The 8,301-nt window shown below is 28.7% G+C and overlaps 1 long non-coding RNA gene across 1 annotated transcript; it reads left to right on the forward strand.

The window, feature by feature from the left end:
• Window positions 1-4,302: 4,302 nt before the first annotated feature.
• Window positions 4,303-7,516, forward strand: LOC149032624 (uncharacterized). The gene is made up of 3 exons (XR_016176410.1): window positions 4,303-4,451; window positions 4,584-4,671; window positions 4,822-7,516. It is a non-coding gene; the product is annotated as an uncharacterized LOC149032624 (long non-coding RNA).
• Window positions 7,517-8,301: the final 785 nt, after the last annotated feature.

Below are 8,301 nucleotides of genomic sequence, written 5' to 3' on the forward strand. Positions count from 1 at the left end.
TTAATAGGTACGTAACGTTTAAATTAATGTATATGCGTTGAAACAATCTGAAAAATAATTAAAGTATATTAAAATAATGAAATAATTGTTAAACAATCGATAGAAGTATCGATTATTATTTAAAAGTACGGAATATATTTTCGGAGTACCTTCCTCTTCGAAATGCACTAATAGACTGAGCTGTTGTTCTCTAAAACAAAACATTGATTAGAAAGTTGTTTATATGACTTCATATATGTTGATCATGTGTGCAACGGTAATTAAAATTCTAATAAAGAAAATTCAATATTATAACGTACAGATTTTATTATTTTTTCTATTCTAAAGTAATTATTTTATTGTTCATGAGCAGTGATGACTTCGAGTATTAAATTATGCTGTAATATAAGAAGGGTGTATTAGAATAATAAAATAATTATTAATTAATCGATAGAAGTATCGATTATTGTTTAAAAGTACGGAATATATTTTCGGAGTACCTTCCTCTTCGAAATGCACTAATAGACTGAGCTGTAGTCCTCTAAAACAAAACATTGATTAGAAAGTTTTTTATATGACTTCATATATGTTGATCATGTGTGCAACGGTAATTATAATTCTAATAAAGAAAATTCAATATTATAACGTACAGATTTTATTATTTTATTTATTCTAAAGTAAGTATTTTATTGTTCATGAGCAGTGATGACTTCGAGTATTAAACTATGCTGTAATATAAGAAGGGTGTATTAGAATATTAAAATAATTGTTAATTAATCGATAGAAGTATCGATTATTGTTTAAAAGTACGAAATATATTCTCGGAGTACCTTCCTCTTCGAAATTTACTTATGGACTGACCCATTGTTCTCTAAAACAAAACTTTGATTAGAAAGTTGTTTATGATTTTTCTTATGTTGATTATTTCTGCAACGGTAATTATAATTCTAATAAAGAAAATTCAATAATATAACGTTCCAATTTTACCAATCTTTTTATTCTAATGTATTTAATTTATTGTTCATGAGCAGTGATGACTTCGAGTATTAAACTATGCTGTAATATAAGAAGGGTGTATTAGAATATTAAAATAATTGTTAATTAATCGATAGAAGTATCGATTATTGTTTAAAAGTACGAAATATATTCTCGGAGTACCTTCCTTTTCGAAATTTACTTATGGACTGACCCATTGTTCTCTAAAACAAAACTTTGATTAGAAAGTTGTTTATGATTTTTCTTATGTTGATTATTTCTGCAACGGTAATTATAATTCTAATAAAGAAAATTCAATATTATAACGTTCCAATTTTACCAATCTTTTTATTCTAATATAATTAATTTATTGTTCATGAGCAGTGATGACTTCGAGTATTAAATTATGCTGTAATATAAGAAGGGTGTATTAGAATAATAAAATAATTATTAATTAATCGATAGAAGTATCGATTATTGTTTAAAAGTACGGAATATATATTCGAAGTACCTTTCTCTTCGAAATTCACTTGCAGACTGACCCATTGTTTTCTAAAACAAAACATTAATTAGAAAGTTGTTTATATGACTTTGTTTTATGTCGAGCACGTGTGCAACTGTAGTAATAATCCTAATAAAGAAAATTTATAATATTATAACGTTTAAATTTTATTATTTTATTCATTGTAATAGAATTAATTTATCACACCTGCGCAGTGATGACTCTTCGTGGGTTTAATTGTCCTGTAATATAAGTACAGTGTATAAGAATATTATATTAATTGTTAATTAATCGATAGAAGTATTAATTATTGTTTAAAAGTACGAGATAAATTATTGGAGTACCTTCCTCTTCGAAATTCACTTATAGACTGACCCATTGTTCTCTAAAACAAAACTTTGATTAGAAAGTTGTTTATGATTTTTCTTATGTGGATTATTTCTGTAACGATAATAATAATTCTAATAATGAAAATTTAATATTATAACGTTCAAATTTTATAATTTTATTCATTCTAATGTAATTATTTTATTGCTCATGCGCAGTGATGACTACGAGTGTTAAATTATGCTGTAATATAAGTAGAGTGTATTAGAGTATTAAAATAATTGTTAATTAATCGATAGAAGTGTCGATTATTGTTTAAAAGTACGAGATAAATTATTGGAGTACCTTCCTCTTCGAAATTCACTTATACACTGAGCCGTTGTTCTTTAAAACTAAACATTAATTAGAAAGTTGTTTATATTTCTTTTTTTATTTCGAGCATGTGTGCAACGATAATTATAATTCTAATAAAGAAAATTCAATATTATAACGTACAGATTTTATTATTTTATTTATTCTAATGTAATTATTTTATTGTTCATGAGCAGTGATGACTTCGAGTGTTAAATTATTTGTAATATAAGTAGAGTGTATTAGAATATTAAAATAATTGTTAATTAATCGATAGAAGTATTAATAATTGTTTAAAAGTGTGAAATATATTTTCGGAGTTCCTTCCTCTTCGAAATTTATTTATAGACTGAGCCGTTCATTAGAATGATAAAATAATTGTTAAATAATTAATATAAGTGCATATTGTTATCTAATAACTTATTACATATGATCTATGTACCTTTCCCTTCAAGATTCACCTTTTAACTGAGACATTATCCTCTATAAAAATGCTTTTATTCAATGTTGGTTATGTTGTTTTCCAAATGTTGCCCATGTATGTAACAAAATAAAACATTCCAATTAAACAGAGATTAACATTATAACTCTCTTCATGTTATTACTATTTTTATTAAATACACATGTAACTTGTAATCATTATAAAAATAATGAATACAATAAAAAGAATGCATACTATAAACATTATCTCATTGCTCACGAGAAAAAAATCATGTATAAAAGAAACTTTGTCAAAGAAATTTGCAAAACAATTGACAATCTATCGCTTGCCAACAATAGAAAAGTCCCTATAATTTGTTTCTTCAACGTAAAAACTCGCCTTTATGATAAAGATTTAATTTTATACGTGTGGCAAGCGATAGATTGTCAATTGTTTTACAAATTTCTTTGACAAGGTTTCTTTTCTTCATGATTATTTTCTCGACTACCATAAGATAATGTTTTTATTCTGCATTCTTATTATTCTATTCATTATTTTTGTAATGTTTACAATTACAGTGTGTAAAGTATTGTGAAGAGTGAAAAGAGTGTAAAAATAAGAGAATTAAAATCTGAAATTCTGTTTATTTCGAATGTTATTTACGTTGCATACATGGGCAAATTTGGAAAATAACCTAAACAACATTAAAATAAAAGTATTTTTATAGAGGATAATGAATCAGTTAAAAGGTGAATCTTGAAGAGAAAGGTACACATATCATATTTAAGCTTTTAAATAAAAATATGCAATCTCATTCTTTAATTAACAATTATTTTATCATTCTAATAATCTCTAATTACATTTCAGATTCTTTCTATGCATATACATTGGTTTAAACATTTCATATGTTTTAACATACATTAAATAGAAAATAATTTTGATTTATTATAAATTTATGTTTCTTTTTTTGATTAGAAATTAAACGTACACGCTATTTATAATTAATCTAAAAATAATGAATAGAAGATTAATAAAGAGCATGTAGTATCTTATAGCATAGAAAATCATGTGGAATAATCATCGTGTGTGAATCGTGTATAAACGTTATTGTGAATATTTTTAAAACAATTATGCATCTCTAAATATATTTCAATTGTGAGGATTCTTTATCGATACAGATTTTGGGAATTTATTCTTTTATATGCTGCATTTCATATTAGACATTTTTCTATCGACAATTCTCTTCTATACGATTTTGTTTTTTTGTGCAAAATGACAAAGATCTCTTAATGTCTACATTGTCTTTATTCTATTCATTATTTTTAGAATATTTATAAGTTTCGTATACATTTATTAGAAAAATAGAAATGATTTTTAATTTATTTAATAAATAAATTATCATATGTAGTTTGACCAGCGTGGTCATGAGGAAGGTCAGATTCTGTCCGTGTAAGAAGCTGTGATGACCCTTTTCATGTTCAAAAAAATGAATTAGCCAATCACAGCCAAGCTTTCGTCCGAATTCTTCAGTTTCATGGCGTCATTCGTGGAGAACACATCGGAGTGTCATCGTCCCGTTAAGATCAGGTAATTAAAAGATATTTTGTAAGGTTCACACCTTCCTATTATAATATATAAAGGATGTATGGATCAATTTTGATTTTTTGAGTATATTTTGACATTTTTTGTGGTCCTATATCGTATTTTAATCATTCGAAATTTTTCTTTATTATAGGTGGAAAGAAGATCTACTGCGCAACATTTTCGCGCATGCAATATTTTCGCGCCAGTCTTATGCGTCTGTTTTATGCACATCAATATGGCGAATCTTTCGAATTTTTTAATCTGCCATCTGTATACTTCTTCCAGCGGATTTTGTTATCCCGTTAATTTCAGGTAATTGTTTCAATTAATATTTTAATGTACACCTTCCTGTTATATATTAAATGATATATAACGAATGTTATATATCAAATGCATACTATATGCATAATTTTTATATGTGTTTTAATATTTTCTTTCTTTTAGCGTTCTTAACATGGGAGAGTTATAACACGAATTCACTAACCTTTTTTACCTTGTGGCAAGTTCTTTTATCTTCTCCATATACGGCGAGGTGAGCATTATTGTTTTTAAATATAAGCATATAAGCGTATAGAAATACTACAGAAAGAGTGAGAGAGAAGGAGTGAGAGAGAGAGAGGAAGAATAAGAAAACAATACACTCGACATATAGGTTATTATAAATGTGTATTTTTATTTCCAGGAATTTCTCGAGGAATTTTCTTCGTTGAATTTCCGACGACAAAACGTAAACAGCCGATAACATAGGTATCATAGCCGAGCGTTCGACACTCCCGAGATCTCCTCTAGCAAGGTTACGTAGTAACATACCTCTTATTAGCCTTCTATCTTTCAACGAGACAACATGAACGAAAATAAGGCGTATTAAATTATTTAATAATTTTATTTCTAACGTTATCTTTTTGATTTTAATAGTTTAAAAAGTTTTTCATTGCATAGAATGGTATAAAATCTGGTTTATTTTTTATGTTACTCTTTATTGAGTTTGCTGATACAATTACCGTTTTATTTAGACAACTTTAAAGATTTTTAATTAATATTTATACTAAAATTATATACTTGATGTGTAATATTGCAAGTAAATAGTTGCATACTTTGATCAATTTCACAAATATTTAATAACTTTAACTTTTAATTATGTCAACTCTCATAGATTATTAAATTATTTCTTTCTATTTACCATTGAATATTTTATCAAAAATATTCAAGGGTTTTAATGTGTGCCCTGCCTTCAGAAATGATTTACAGGAAATATTGTAATATAGTCTTTAGTATGTTTCAGCTTTTCAGACTTTTTATTTAATTTTATTTTATACATCGTCATCCTAAGTGTAGGATACCCATCCTGCAGTCATCAACGAGGACTAAAAGTAAGTATATTTTACTATCAAACATTTCTATGATAATTTCAATTGATTTTTATTACAACAATGTTATTAATTGTTCTTTTTCTTGTTATGTTTCAGAAAATCATTGCAATCGAGCGCGTAGGCAATGAGGTTCTCGTGTGTTGCATCGTGTTAAAATAAAATATAAAAAAGTCGACAAGAGTAGATTCAGTGTTGATCGTCGCATGTTAAAGCTTCGTTTTTTCGAGTAAAGAAACTCCGTTAGTTTATTCGATTTAAACATGTGCTCATCGTCATCCTAAGGGTAGGAGACCCATCCTGCAGTCATCCTGCATTCATCAAAGTGAGTATATTTTTGTATTAAATAATTTCTAAAAAATTTTATTGATTTTCTGTAATAGTAAAGATAATAATAGTATTATTTTTTATTTCAATTTCAGATTGCAATCGTGCACGAATGGCCCATGTGAAGTGACCGGGAGTGAAATTTTTGTTCTTGTCTTTGACTGCGAGCAATGCAGTCTTTGAATTAGTGCAGTCTAGAATCAGTGATCGGGCGAGTAATAAGTTAAAATCAAACGCGAATTAGAGTCAGTGTTGTTCGTCGTATAATAATATTTCGGTTTCGCGATAAGAAACTCATCTATAGTTTCTTATTTTCGTTTATACCGCGTTTTTAGATTCACGCGAGGTGCATCACCATGGTGCAATATAGCTGCATCTCATTGGAATGCATTGTAAGTATTCATTTGTATTTACATTTTATTCGATTTTATTTTATATGATTTTGAATAATATTCCAGATAACTTATCGTTTTTTTCTATTTTATTATACAGATATAACCATGGAATTTCTTCCTTTCAAAGATGTTGGATGAATTCTTCGATGGATTTTTGGTGGATTTTCGATGGATCTTGGTTAATGGCAAATTGAGTATCGTCTTTCATCGTCAGACTACAATACTTGCTGCGAAGTAGGAGTGTTTTGGAGCCATCGCAGAACTTCTTAAACCGTGAGTTTTTATTTAAAGTCCCTCCAGTGCTCAATCATGCCGAGGATGAAAGGTCCAAATCGGCACGAGTTACTGGTTGTAATTATTTAAATAAATTATTGACGAGCACATGAGTAATTCCATTTTAGGAGTTACTCATGAATATTGTATATTTTATTGTATGTTTTATTATTAGATTAGGATAGGTTTTCTTGTCTCATCGGTTAAATTCATTTAATTAATAATCCAATTAATGAATGCACTCTCTTTTTTATTACGTGTTTTGTTCGTGGTAAGAAGTAGTGATGAAATCGAGCATTAATTTACTCGTTTTCGTCCTGGAAAGCATGTAATAAATGTCTTACATGCATTGCTTCGTACATAGTTTATCTAATCAAGATTAATTTTGATATATCAATACTTTGATATTTTAAATAAATGAGCAAGAAGACAAACTCATTCGCGACGGATAGATTCTGGCAATTAAATGGTGGCTCAAAGCCCAGTTCTTTCATTAGAACAGCCATTTAGTGAAAGAATCGTCCGAGGTTTGCAAAAAATATCCATCATCACCGTAGAGTCTTTTAATACATCCTTACCTCGAAACTATCATTGTTTCATATGGGGTAACCTTTTTTTTTTTCATTCGCTTGTTTAAGTCATTATTCACCAAATGACTTGTAGAGTCCTTAGTCGCTTAGATGAATTTTTATTAAAATCTTTTGATATATTTATATATGTGTTAATCATATTTTTTAGATCAGGATTTTCAGCTTCTAATATACTAATCTCCCGTTTCTCCCCCCCATACTTTCTGCGTTCTCATCTATGCGTGTGCCCAGGAGTTACACGTATGGGTGAGAAACAGTTAGCGTGGGTTTAGTTTTAGTTTTTTCCCCTATTGGCGGCTGTTATTGTGCTAGTGATTGCACGATGTACTTTACACCTGTGTGTGCGTATTAGGTAGTGTGCATTGTACATCGTTTCGCGTTATTTTTTATTCATTTAATACATCATTAAATACTCAAAGCACTACTTCTACGTATCACGTGTGATGTGAAAAATACGCGTTTCTGTATTTTTATATTTATAATAAATATTTCTAATTATTTTGATAATTTCGTTTGCATAGTAAAGTTACAGGCATTTATTTGTGGAAATTTTGATATACCTGTATATAACTAGTATGCTTATATACTAGTGTATACATGTATTTTTGCTTTAGTTATTTATGCAATAATCACTAGCCTTGGCAGACGATTACAGCAAAACGTACGTATACCCATTAGCATATAAGTTTAGAAAACGTGGTTGAGCTAGGGTGTCGGAGGTGCCCCGGGGCATGCTCTCTAGTTTAGGCTTTTGCACCCTGGTGGTATGTGTGAGAACCGTGGAGTGAGTGGGTGGGTATGCATGTTTTTTCTTAAAATGAGTAAAAATATGGATAATAGGCAGGCAGGTAGCATACTTCTCTGAATGAATGTGAAAACTTTAATTTTAAGTAGGTAGGATCCAGGAAAGGCATTAGACTTCTTCCTTCCACTCCGGAGTGGAAATTCCGCCTCCTGGTTTATACAGAATTGTTACAAAATTTGATCATCTTTTATGCTTGATTTTTTAATTTATTTTGTAACTATTCTGTGATCTTTATTATGTATCATGATTCAAAGATATTTGCAACTATTTAAAAGATTCATTTCTTCTTCGATTTTATCTCAAACGAGATAGAGTCGAATCAAATTCGCAAATTCTTTGATGCATTTGATACTTAGTTTTAAGTATTTCAGGATTAGCACTACGCACTATCGCGATTTCGCCTTA

Source organism: Polistes dominula, unplaced genomic scaffold (assembly GCF_049000335.1).
Source record: "Polistes dominula isolate Pdom_NZ unplaced genomic scaffold, Pdom_raw_medaka contig_73, whole genome shotgun sequence".
Lineage (NCBI taxonomy): Eukaryota > Metazoa > Arthropoda > Insecta > Hymenoptera > Vespidae > Polistes > Polistes dominula.